Genomic DNA, 14735 nt, shown 5'->3' with positions numbered 1-14735 from the left:
ATCCAGAGTGACTCCCAGCCTGGTGGACAATCAGGAATATCAAGTGTTTGACTGTGATCTGTAATCACCAGTGACCAGAGTTTCACATACAACGCACCTGTTGGGATAAAATTTTACAATGGAGTATATGAGGAAGATATAAAAATGCATTATTTATAGAGCACAGATAAATATTGTAATTGCACTATTTCTAGTTTTGTATATAACAATATTGATAAGCATTTCCCATATAATATATATGACATATATATATGTGTGTATTATGGTGATATATATATAATATATATATATATATATATATATATATATATATATATATATATATATATATATATATATATATATATATCTATATATTTTTGTATATATATGTTAAATATATATATATTATATATATATATATATATATATATATATATATATATATATATATATATATATATATATATATATATTTATATATATATATATATATGTATATATATATATATATATATATATATATATATATATACATATATATATATATATATATAAAAGTCCTTCAAAAGATAGGCATTATATATTACTCCCATACAAAAATGGAATATATATATTTAAAGAAGAAATATATATATTTATATATATATATATATATATATATATATACATATATATATATATGTATATATATATATATATATATATATATATATATATATATATATATGTATCATATATATGTAAAAAACTGAGAAAGGATATTTCCACTTCGAAAAAATACTTTATTTCCATTTGAGTCTGTAGAAAGGACCATAAACTAACATAAATTTCTTCTGTCAAAACAAGTCGTGAACCGCAACTTCGAGAACACATATTTAGCCGTGCCTTCGAAATCCACAAGATCTTCAAGGGGAAGGCCTGTAAACATATGGTTAGTATAAGGCATGAGAAAACACCCCTCACCCCCTTGCCTTCAAAGGAGAGCCCAAGGAAATAAGCCACTCCCACAGGTCAGGCCTAGTTGATTTGGCCAATCAAATGCCAGCTCTGCCAGAGACCTAAAGACATCCTACAAGGAAACAAAACCCAATAACCAACAGGATTTCCTTAAAACACACCTCCAAGAGTTGGAATGAAGTAAGTGGAGGAGGTGCCTTAGAAAAACAGTACCTGCCCAGAATATGATGTCATGGTTGACACAAGGGGAAATAGGAGATATAAGGAGGAACACAAAAAGGAGAGAGTCTAAGCAGAGTTGATAAAAGTGGAGAGAGAGAGAAAAATTCCAAAGTGAGGGGAAACAGAAAAGAAACCGAAAGACAGCACGAGAATAACTGTGTAGTGGTGATTGACTCTTAGAACATTAGTCCCCTTAATCAAATGCGTTAAGTCTCTCAATCCAATATTCAAAGTCTCAAACCAGTTAACATACTATAGGGTGGAAACTGTAAGACAATAAGTGTAAAATAAAGAAGAAATTGGAACAATTAATCATTTTCCCCCCCTAACCTTAAGTCTTTGGAATTTACTTAATTGTTTTAAAGAATCACTTGTTCCTACTTACAATAATTACCATGCCACTACCCCAGACACGTTACCTTAGTGTCATGCCCTTATAAAGAGGAAAGAAACGGGGCATGGCAATACAGTCACTCCCCGGTTAACGGCGGGCTCAGTTAATGGCAATCCGGTTTTATGGCACTTGTCTAGCGACGAAAATCGGCAATTTTCAACGCCAAAAATTGCCAATTTCTGCTTATCGGCGCCGATAATTGGGTATTGGCGTAAATACATACCTAACAGAGGTGCCGATAACTGAAAATCGGCACTTTTCAGCGCCGATAAGCCTGAAAATTGCCAAAAAAATCCTGAAATCGCCATTTTTCAGTTAGTGGCAATTTTCAGTTATCATCACACCCCCAGAACGGAACCCCCGCCAATAACTGAGAACTACCTGTATGTATATATATAAACTATATACATATATATATATATATATATATATATATATATATATATATATTATATATATATATATATATATATATATATATATATATATATATATATATATATATATATATATATTATATATATATATATATATATATATATATATATATATATATATATATATATATATATATATATATATATATATATATATATATATATATATAAATTTTCATCCACAGCAGCTTTAACTAAGGCTATGGCATCCTTCAAGTCACTAACAGCACCGACTGTCTCTGGAGAGAGTGGAAGAATGGTATTGATGAGAGGGCAAATCCTTTCAGAGAGACAAGGAATCCAGCGAGAACAATAAGCAAATAAGCCTGTCATCCATTGCAGCAACTTCTTAGTCTGTGGAACAGGCATGTTCATCAGGGCCTTTAGACGTGAGGGATCAGGTCACAGCTCATTAGGGCTAATTTCATAGCCAAGTATGCAAATCGAGTGAGAGGAAAGAACACACTTAGCTTCATGTTATAATGATGAGCTGCCTCCAAACCTTATAAAGTTTTCATTGTGGTCTTCTTGAGTGTTGCCACAAACACCAACATCATCAAATTAAGCATAAACACCCTTTAGATCATTTGTTCTAATGAAATCATCAGTAATCCCTTGAAAAGCTGCCACTCCACTGGTGAGACCAAAACATAACCTGGTAAATTGATAAAGGCCACTGTTTGCTTCTAAGGCTGTATAAGGTCGATCTTCCTCTGGTAAAGGGACCAGATGATAGACACTTTAAATCCACAGAACTAAAGACTTTGTATTTGGCTATTTCATTGACTAGGTCATCTATGTTAAGAAGAGGATATGTATCCAAGTAGGTGAATTTATTGATAGTCTCCAAATAATCGACAACCATACATCTCTTATTCCTGTTGTGAACAACAACCACTTGAACATGCCATAGCTATGTATCATTTTCAATTACACCTTCATCAAGAAGACGACTGATTTCTGCCCTTATGAATTGTGCATCCAAAGTACTGACTGTATCCCCTTGATTTTACAGCAATTGGATGGCCATCAGGAGAAAGATTACGGAATATTCTGGGGTTAATTGTTGGTGTAGCTAAAGCAGATAATTCTAGTTTAGACTGGGAGTCACCATATGACACGTTACACTAGAATGAATATTAAGAAAGGGATTCCAAGAATTGCATCTGCACAAAGCCCAGGTAGCACAAGAAATGTAACACGGGAATACTCTTGTCCATTGACTATTATGTCAGCATTGCAAGTCTCTTATATGTGACACAAAGTCGGAAGAAGCCACTGAAATAGTTCCTGAGTAAAGAACAATATATTATTGGCTTTGACATTAGGTAATTTTCTACTTTTCAATGGCATCATTAATGAAATTTCTTGAACTTCCAGTTTCAGTAAGGGCATTTACTTTAGTTGCACACACAAAAATTAGGAAAACAGACTTATTCAGTGTCAGTGGAACAGAAGAAAGTGCAGCAGTGAAGAAAGAGATGGCAGAAGTAGATTTTGATTTACTCAAGCATACCCTGGCAAAGTGTCCAAGTTTATTGCATTTTTGTCAAGTAAATTCATTTGCTGGGCATTTCTGTCTAGGATGATGATGTATGTTTCCACAAAAGAAACATTTCTCTTGTATAGCCAACGGAACAAAATCATCATCCACAGCATTGGATGTCTCATGATAATTTTGTTCAGAGATTTAACAGCAGCTCCAGGAGTGCATTTATTGGAAGGAAGTCTATAAGACTGCGAGTCCTTGAAGGTGAATTCCAGTGCTCTAGCTTGATCAGCAGCAACAGATAATGTAATCATTTTTCAAGCAATCTTATTCATATATGTTTAGAAGAAATCCCAGCAATAAAATCATCACAAGTACTTTCATCTCTATACACCTCTGAGAAACATCCTTGAAATTGCAGTCAATGCTAAGTTTAAGTAGAGCACATAAATACTCATCAGTGGTTTCTCCAGACATCTACTGAAGCATGGTGCTTTGTGAGAGGTTGCAACAGTGATTCTCCCTGTGGTTGTCAAGCTGAAAGGGGATGCACAAAGCATATTGTACCACTCCATCTATCAACTGCTTTAGCCAAGAGAAACAAAATGGAATTTTTTTTGTAACATTTTTTATTTTTCTCAAGTGTACGATAAAGTGCCAAGGAATGAGCTCTTTACTGTACTGACTTGGGTGTGGTATGAGGATGTTATTGGCTTGATATCTCTTTATCGAGTCACGCATAGTAAAATTGGCACCGCTGTCTTGAGTCCCACAGTTGGCGTACTTCAGGGTTCTCCTGCATCCTGTCTGTTATTTGTACTATTTATAAACAGCCTCATTAGTATTATCAAGCAGAATCGTGGTGTAGATGTGTTCTTAACATGGCTTCATGTACTCATTCTTATGGACGATACCAGCAACAGTGGGAGGGAGTTTGGCAGGAGGAAGGAAAATACCAAAAACAACCTTTGGTGTCACCAGTGGAGTATTGCGATCTGATGACACCAGGGAGACCTTCTCCCCTTTCTTCTTCCTTGCAAACTTCACCCACTGTTCAGATGGCCAGACACGGCACTAGGAACACAGACTATTGTTTACACCCTTGTTTCTGCATGAAGCACAAAGGTTGTGAGGATCCACTTCCACAGAGGAAAGAAACCTGTTGCAGGCCTATCCTTTCCTGGGCAGTGCCTGAATACCAGAGGTTTCCTTGTAAGGGAAGTGGAAGGCTGCAGCGACTGATGGGTTTGGCTCATTGTCTTAATATTCAACCAATAAGCAAATAATAACACTCATACAATAAGAAACAGTTAGAAATACTCAAAAAGTTTCATGGAAAGCAAACAGTAAAGTTGGACAGAGAATCTAGCAGACATCCTAAGCCCATAATATTTCATTAGTCTTCTCAGCAAGTACGTGTATGGTTTTATGCTTTGAAGTTCATGTGCCACATGATTGCTGGACATGAATTGGTATGGCTACATGTTCCTTAAGGACTTGAGAAGAATGAGTACACCTTTTCCACAATACCAGAGAAAGTCACAGACTGTGTCCCAACACAAACTGCATGTGTATCAGCGAGACAAGAGTGAGTAAATGTTACATGGAAAAAACACTGCTTTGCAGTTCATATCCAAAATATGTTTCTGGACACAACCAATATGTCCAACCATGGTTGTGGCATTCTTGTATCTTTGGCCGTGTAAGTTCTCCAACTTAAGGCCATCTGCTTGCAAGTTTTCACAAATATGTGATGTCAGCTGATTCCCACGTAACTGAATCAAGTCAAGGAAAGACTGGTCTACGCTGACATTTGTATTTTTGGTGGTAAAAAAAGTAAATAATTTTGCATTATTATATAACCCGATTTTAGTAGTTATGGAAGGGAGATTTCTGTAAGAGAGAAAGAGCCCATTGTTTTGTTTTTTTTGAAATTTTACATTTTTAAGAATTTTCCACTCAGACAACCACCACCTGTGAGCCTCTCTGTCCCCCTTCCACCTCTTCCCCATTATGCCACATACTCCAACTCCTTTTCACTGTCTTAAGTGCTGGGGTTGACAGCCAAAATGTCATAAATCAGTCAGTCAAAATGGCAGCAATAACATAACATCTAAATCCTGATGCTGTTATTGCATTTAGATACTTTTAGAGGCCTTTACCTTGATGCTGTAATTGTTCATTCTCCTTCATTGTTTTTAAGCACCAGCTAAAGCCTCTGATTGGAAATAGCAAGTCAGATCTTGCTGTTGTGTTGTATTACTTAACTTAAGAAACATGATATTGTTAAATTACAGTTCTATCAGTTTCTTGCAAATATCATTTTTGTACATAGTTTTGCTCCAAGTCTAATCACTCTCCAGTGAATCTGGATGCATTGGTTCATGGCAAAGAAGAGCATCTAAATGTAATGGGAAAATAACACAGTAGAATTGCAGTACTTGTATTTGTAAGAATATACATGATGAAAACTATCAGAGGAACAAGAGCCCAAAAATATGAAAAGATTATTTTAGAACATTTCACTGAAGTTTGAGGAATAGGAAACTTTGACAAAAGTAGCTAGCACCTTCTCATGCATTAGGCATGATTTTCCATTGACGGCAAGGCCAGATACCAAATCAATGAAAAGAGGAACATATGATATATTCTTTATTCAGCAAAGGTTACTAAGCCGCATAGTCGTTTGTTGTTCATGACGTTGCCCACACACTACCACCAGCCTTGGATTCAATCTGCAAAACCAAAAGCATGGTTAAAATTAAGAGAAGCATTTTAGTTATTTTTAGTCTCATTATTTGAAAAGTAATTGATTATATGAAAATACCTGCTCAAAAATCGTTGTCACCCTCTATATATATATATATATATATATATATATATATATATATATATATATATGTGTGTATCATTTATATATATATATATATATATATATATATATATATATATATATATATATATATATATATATATATATATATATATATATATATACATATATATATATATATATATATATATATATATATATATATATATATATATATATATATATAAACCCCTGTATATGCACACATCTAAACCCCTGTATTCATGGTCTCACTATTTGCGGACTCACGTATTCTTCACAGATTTCTCTGTGGAACTTATATACCCATTATTTGCAGAAAACTCTCCCATTCGCGGTATTTTTCACTGAGAAATATTCATTAATTACTGTATTTTCATATTTTTATGGCTAAATGCACTTTTTGTGATAAAACTATTAAAATACTTAAGTAAAGCATTTTTAGAGTTATTTTTGTGTTTAAACTATCAAAATAGACAGTTCTAAGTGTTTTTAGAGGGGTTTTAAGTATTCGCAGATTTTAGCTATTCGCGGGGGGCGATACGCATCCCCTGTGAATATGGGTTTTACTATACAGTATGTATATATATATATATATATATATATATATATATATATATATATATATATATATATATAAACAAATACTATTTGATATGGAATTCACTATACCTAGGAAATAATTTGCACCCAAGGGGAGTTATAATTAAACTTTAAAAATTTCTTTATGTTTTTGACCCAGATAAAATTCTTACTGTAATTTTGATAATTTGTTTCTTAAAAAAGTATTTATCTGCAGGTAATATGAACAGTTGTTTACTTTACTGAACATTTTGGAGGGCCTGGAGATAGTTTTAAAAATTACCAATATATGTGTCAAATCAATTTAGACAGAACCATTAAAATCAGAATCTCTTTGACAGAAAAAAAGAGAAAAACTGAAACTATCTGAACAAATATGAAATGCATAATCACTAAAGATTTTACTAAATTCTTTTAAAATCAATGGTTGTCTGTGAAAGTTAGCCATCTATAAATATCTTGAAACCAAGGTCTAGAAAATACATGGTCTACCCATCCACAAACCAAATATAAGAAGAGGGAGGTAAAAGATCTTCTGCAAATTTTGGCGTTCTGGCCACAAAATTAAACCCCGACATAGCTAAGGCAGCAAGAATAAACATACAGACCATTTATTTACAAATACGTGTGTAGAGATCAGCAAGAAATACTCCCATGCTATTTACATATCATTATATAAAAATTTAAATATTAGCTCAGATTGCTTGAGTGACTATACGAATGACAAGAGTTTGTGCTGTATACGGATGTTTTTCAAGTGTCAACACAAAAGAAAGCATTCCATGATTTCTGCCCCCCAAAAAACAGAAATTAGAAAACTATGGATTTTTTATGACATGTTCAGGTCAGCTGAGTTATGATGTATACATATAATATATATATGATAATATATATATATATCTGTATATATATATATATATATATATAACATAAGAACATATAAAATATATATATAAAACATGATACAATATAGATATATATATAAAACATATGAGATGCTAATATAATATATATATATATATATATATATCATAAAACCATATATATATATACTGTATATATATATAAAAATATATATAAAATATAAAACAAATTATTGATAATGTATATATAATATATATATATATATATATATATACAATATATATATATAAATATTATACTGAATATACTAATCTATATATAATATATAATATATATATATATATATATATATATATAATATATATATATATATATATACATATATATATATCTATGCAAAACAAGAGAGCAACAAATTATGGGTAAAACAAGGCAATAGAAATGGAACACCCCACCCTCCAGGTTCCTCTCAGGAAGAATGAAGAACGCCTTGTTACTGTTTAAATGAATTAATTGTAAAGGAGTCATTCTAAGGAATAGAGACCCTTCAGTGCTTGACAGCAGCTTGTCAAGTCAATCCAAGTAACAGTCTGCACAGTGTTAATTAAAATTGTTTTTATCTTTTATTAAGTGCTATGACACCATTTTTAAAAACATAGGCCACTGCATTCATAGGGCCTTATTTCACAAATTGTGTCACAATAGAATTAGTGGAAGTGACCAGGACTAAATAGGTGGCTTTTTTTCAGTGTCAGCCTATTAGGCAAGTAGCGTAAATATCTGCATGGTGGCAGAGTTGGCAAAACTCATTGAATTGGCCCTGGAAATGGGCTTAAAAAGACACAAATTAAAATAATTCGTGACAGAACAACAAAATATTATCTGTGCAGAGCAAAAGAGAAAGAATGAATAAAGTGTTTTGAGTAGCTTTTGTGTGGGTAGGATGTCTGTGAAGTGCTCTGTGAAAAGTGCCTGACTTGCGCAATGTTCAAAGTGAATATGAGGAAGAGGGAGGAAAAAGAGAACATAAATACTTTAGAAATTAAATCAAGTAAAGGGAAGATCAAACTATCAGACAAACATTATCTCATAATTATCGAAGCAGCACGTAAAGATGGAACACTAAATAAAATACTAGAGAAGGAAGAGTCAACCCAGATCGAGAGAGTCAGCAACATGCGGACATTGCTCTTGGGAAGTTGAGGAAGGAACTAGCTGTGAAATGTGTGACGTATAGTTTTGTTATGAATGTTCGGTCATCGAGATTAGATGCACACCCATACTTCGTAGTGATAACATATTGTACATCTGTAATAACTGCAAGAGGCCTGAACAAAGAACACAAAAAAACTCATTGAAGATGAACTTGAAGAAATAAAAGAAAACACAGAGATGCTAACAAAGTTGATTCAGGATTCGGCTCAGAAAACCAATGACGTAATGATCAACACAGATAAAATCCAAAACAAATTATTGATAATGTTGGTAAAAATGTCAAGACCAGAACAAACATGGACAAAACTTATCCTGAATCACTAAAGACAATAAAAGTGCTTCTGATCAAATCTACGAACGAAGAGAGCACAGCAGCAAATGAATAGCGACAAATTATGAGTAAAACAACAAGAGATGGACACTTATTTGTAACATTCCAGACAGGAAAAACTTAGAAAAGGCAAAAATGGAGATTCAGAATATCGAAAATATATCAGTAAATGAGAAGGGTAAACTTAAACCCAAAATAAAAGTAGTCTATGTCCCGAAGGATGATGACATTGTCGATAAAATTCTAAAGAAAAATATATGGATAGGTAGCCTCATTTCTGAAAATGACGACCTGAAAATTGTAAAGGAAATGATAGCCAAAGATGACAAATATAAACACTATATCATTAAATTTACACCACAAATGCGAAAGGTTATCTATGATAGAGGCGACAAATTGTGTGCACTGTATAGCCGTTGCAAAGTATTCGACTGTTACATGCCCTATCAATGCTATAAATGTCAGGAATTTGGTCACAGCGCAGCAAATTGTAGAAATGACCAAGCTTGCCCTAGATGTGGTGAAAATTACAAATCAAATGAATATGCTAGCAACATCTTCAAGGTGTGAAAATTGTGTAAAGAAAGGTCATAGTGATATTAAACATAAAACATATGATGACAATAAGTGCACAGCATGTAAAGAATATGTGTGAAAGGTGAAAAATAGTACGGATCATGGCTTTGACTAATAATCTATGCAATTTAATAAGAAGAAAGCAACTAAAAAAAATTAAAGACTTTCCTATCCTGCAGGAGCTACGATACTGACGAGAAAACACTGAAAGACAATTATAAAATATAAGAAGCACCTTATTTTGAAAACGTACAAGGGCCCGACAGAGAGGGAAGTATCCATGTGGAGCGCTGTACATAAAACCAAAGTGAAAGAAACAGCAAGAGGATGATAGACAAGAGCTTACAAGGATAATGTAAGAGAAAATCAGTGTCATGCTGTAATTTTCAAAATATAAAATTTTAAAAATTCAAACTTTTTCAAATGTGACTGAAACTTTTGGGACCATTCTGCGTATTACTGCCACCGGATTAAAATTGCACAATGGTGAAGAGAACTGCTCACCCCGATATTTTTCGAGGTGACAAGATCCTTTCAAACCCAGTATTATGTCGGCACCGGAACAGGAATAGACAGCATACTGTGAGTAACCTAACATCTTATTTTTAGAACTTTGCCAGTGGCCAGAGATCGTTTTGGTGATGCAGTTAAGGCGTTAGATAACCATTTTATGTCTAAAAAGAATGTATCACAGAGGCATGTTTTCAGGCAGGGTTGCAAGGCTCGGTCCGAAACTATGGATTCTTGACCAGAGGCGACCAAGAAATCTGATTAAATCATGTGAGTATCCCACAGCTGAAGTGAATTCTAATCTTAGAAATCAGATAATTGAAAAGTGTTTTTCTAAGAAGTTAAGAGTTTGATTTTTAAGAGAAACTTGACATTAGATAACAGTAGAAATGGCGAGTCATCTTGGCTGAGAGCCATCCAAGCCAGGTAATGAAGAAACTGAGATCTAGGCTAGGCAAGATGATAATCTCGGATTGAATAAGTTACGTCAAAGAGCCCCAACTTATTGGAACTTTTGATGCAAAAAGGGAGGAATTAGGAAATACAAAGAAATTTTGTTTATTCTCATTGGCTGAGAAATAATTCCGGTAGGCCTAACATAAATCAAAGTTGTTGGCATTGTGGCTTACAGGATCATTGGCAGAGCGATTGCAGTGTTGCAAGAAATAGAATGTGCCGGAAACGTGGTAAGACATGTCGTTTGGCTTGTGTTTGTAGGTCCGGCATAGTTTCATATCCTACCTATGATTCAGATCAGAAAGTGCCAGTGTCGTAACCTAGCCTAGTATGACAGTGTCCAGGGGAAGAGGTGTCGGTGCTAGAATTATACCAGGGGCCAAAGAGGTCAACGTATGTAGGCATAATCAGCATGTTAATGTAGTAATAGATTTATAGGCAGACGCAAGATGGTGATCATTATGGGGACCATCTATTTCATGTCAAAAATGTAAATATATACTGTAATCAGATTTAATGTTAGTAATGTACCTATTGAATTTCTGATTGATTCTGGTGCTTCCTGTAATATTATTACTGCAAGTGATTTGGAAAAGTTAAGTGAGTCTGTAATTTTGATAGATTGTAAAAAGCATTTATATCCTTACCTAGTGTGAAGACCCATTAAAGGTAAGAGGAGAATTTAGGGCAAAAATTGAGTCCCCATTTGGGAGAGTATGTGTTGAAGTAGATTTCATGGTTGCTGAGAAAGATGATGTCATTGCTAATAACTTACTCGGTACAGATACAGCCATAGCATTAGATATGTTAAGAATTGGTGAGGAGGTTAACCAAATAAAAGCAAGTACTGTATGTGATAAATGTTCAAATTTAAAGGTGAAGTATGAATTTTGTTTTCAGGTCTTGGTGAGTTGACTGATTTCCAATTGAAATTGCATGTATATAACATCAATGTGAAACCTGTAGCACCCTTTGAGGAGAATTCCTTGTAGTATAAGGAAAAGGTTGAGAAAACTCTTGATGATTTGTTAGGTTTAGATATTATTGAGCTAGTTCAAGGTCCTACTGAATGGGTTTCAGCTCCTATTTTGTCCCAAAACCAGGTAACAGTGATGAATTGAGATTGTGTTTGTTATGAGGAGAGCTAATGAGGCTGTTTTAAGAACTAGGCACCCTATTCCAACAATAGATTAATTGTTAATTGGCATGAATGGTGCAGTTATATTTTCCAAACTTGATTTAAAGTGGGGCTTCTATCAAATTGAATTAGATCCAAAGAGTAGGTATTTGGCTACTTTTGTTACTCATAAAGGGTTGTTCAGGTACAAAAGATTGCTGTTTAGAGTTAACTGTGCTCCTGAAGTTTATCAACATATTTTGCAACAGTTTTGCAGGATTGTGAAGGAGGCATAGTATTAGCTGATGACATAATTGTGTTTGGTAATGATATTAAAGAGCATGACAGTAGGTTGGAAAAGGCATTGGCAACATTATGTAATATAAATTTAACTCTAAACCCAGATAAATATAGTTTTGGTTTGGAAAAGTTAATTTTTATGGGAAATGCTCTCTCAAAGAATGGCATTGAACTTACTGATGATAAAGTTAAAGCTGTAAATGAGGCTAAAAGGCCAGAGAATGTAAATGAGGTTAGGAGTTTCCTTGGTCTTGTAAATTACTGTGGTAGGTTTATCAATAATTTGTCAACTGTGGAAGAGCCTTTAAGAAGGTTAACAAGAAGAATGTAACTTGGCAGTGGGGAAGCAAACAGGAACATTCATTTCAGAAATTAAAAAAGAGGCTTATGTCTGCTGAAAGCAAGGCATGTTTTAATCCTGTATCACATACCTAAGTGATTGTAGATGCTAGTTCAGTTAGACTTGGAGCTATTTTAGTACAAAAACAAAACGATGGATGTTTCAAACCAGTAATGTATGCTAGTAGGTCATTGACAGATGTTGAACGTCGTTACTCAGACAGAAAAGGAGGCACTTGCTGTTGTAAGGGCTTGTGAGAGGTTTAGGTTATATGTATTAGGTATTCATTTTGAATTGATAAGTGATCACAAACCACTTGAAGAATATTCTCCCAAGTCAAAACCTCCTTTGTGTATTGAAAGATGGGTTCTGAGACTGCAGCCTTTCAATTTAAAGTAAAGCATAAACCAGGAAGGACTAATGCAGCTGATGCATTGTCTAGACTACCCTTATCAGATATTCCTAAAGGTAGTGTAGCAGAGGAATATGCTTATTTTATTGCAAAAGGTGCAACATCTATTGCTTTAAGTACTAGGGAAATTGAACAACAGTCTGGTGTTGATATGGAGTTGAGTAAAGTTTGAAAAGCTGTTAGGACTGGTGATTCCAGCTTTTAAGCATGTTAAAGAGGAAGTATGTACCCTTGTTGTTTGCTATTAATGGGACAAAAAATTACAATTCCTAAATCTTTGGTAAAACAGATTCTTGATTTGGTTGTAAAGTGTAAGAGTAGATTAAGACAAAAGTTTGGTGGCCTGGTATAGATAAAGATGTGGAAAATTATGTAAAGAATTGTAAAGCATGTTTATTAATGAGCAGTAATACAGGGTAGAACCATTGAAACCAGCTTCTTTACCAGAAAGATCATGGCAATATGTTGGGGTAGATATATGTGGTCCTTTGCCGAGTGGTTAAAATTTTTTAGTTGCAGTAGACTATTATTCTAGATAGATGGCTTGAAGTAGGAATATTGTATTCCACTAGTACTACCAATATAGTAAAATGTCTAGATAATTGGTTTACATCTCATGGTTTGCCAGAACTCATTTTAAGAGACAGTGGTGTACAATTTACTTCTGCTGAATTTAAAGATGCTTTGAGTGTAAATGGTGTAGTTATAGAAAAATAACACCATATTCACCGCAGGCCAATAGTGAAGTGGAGAGACAAAATAGATCAGTTCTGAAGGCTATTAAAACCATTAGAGCTTAAAGTGAAGATTGGAGGAAGAAACTTAATACTTTTTTAAAAGCTCATAGCTCTGCTCCAGATTCTGTAATCAGTGTTAGCCCTGCAGAACTCATTTATTCTAGAAAAATTAGAACAAAATTGCCTGAGGTATGTTTAGAATATACATAATGGTTGTGATGATGAAATTAGATTAAGAGACAAAAAATGTAAAGAAAAGGGGAAAGAGTATTATGATAACTTTTATGTTAGAGAAAATAAGGTTATAAAGTTATTGAAAATAACAGTGTGCAAGTTGAAAGCACCAAATACAAAGGGGGAGAAATTCTTCAGAAAAAATGAATATTGAACCACTTAACACCTGAAAGTTATTGAACAACCTCAATTACCAATCTCCCTATGAAAACAGCCAGCGTTACCAACAGGTAAATCTTGTTACTGAGCTACCACAACAAATGGTTGGTAACACTGACACAGGTGGAATATTCCGTCAATTGCTTTCTGTTGCGCTGCTGAACGGTTGTTCCCTTCAGCAGAGCGAAATTCAATCCTATTGCTCAACTCCTCTTGGGTATTTGAGATTTCTGGACTGGAATTACTGACCTTTCTCCCGATTTACGACATTCTGCTTGGATTTACGGACTCTTCTCCTGGATTACGACCTTCTGCTTGGATTTCTCGGCCTTTTCTGGAATATTTCGTCGTGGAACGTCTTTGGATTTGATTTCGCCGGTTCTTGAACGTGATTGATCATTATGGACAAGTCTTCCTCCTCTCCTGTCACTACTGCGCCTTCGACCTCGACTTCGTCTGCCCCTACGACTGTGGATGCCAGCGCCCATCGCTCCTGCTCGTCTTGCAAGAAACGGATGAGTACTTTGAGACATGATAGACACTCCATTTGTCAGGCATGTAGGAAAATTC

General features: G+C 34.2%; 1 protein-coding gene across 18 annotated transcripts in view; it reads right to left on the bottom strand.

Moving 5' to 3' along the window:
• Positions 1–5912: 5912 nt before the first annotated feature.
• beta-Spec (spectrin beta chain) overlaps positions 5913–14735 on the bottom strand; it is a 231010-nt gene continuing 222187 nt past the window's right edge. For all 18 annotated transcript variants that reach the window (XR_010853332.1, XR_010853335.1, XR_010853331.1 and 15 more), the window contains one exon: positions 5913–6216. The gene's annotated coding sequence lies outside the window, so the exon portion shown is untranslated. The remainder of the gene's footprint in view (positions 6217–14735) is intronic.

The sequence above is a fragment of the Macrobrachium rosenbergii genome, chromosome 6, assembly GCF_040412425.1.
Source record: "Macrobrachium rosenbergii isolate ZJJX-2024 chromosome 6, ASM4041242v1, whole genome shotgun sequence".
In the NCBI taxonomy this organism is placed as follows: Eukaryota; Metazoa; Arthropoda; class Malacostraca; order Decapoda; family Palaemonidae; genus Macrobrachium; species Macrobrachium rosenbergii.
This window is presented reverse-complemented; position numbering and strand designations above follow the sequence as displayed.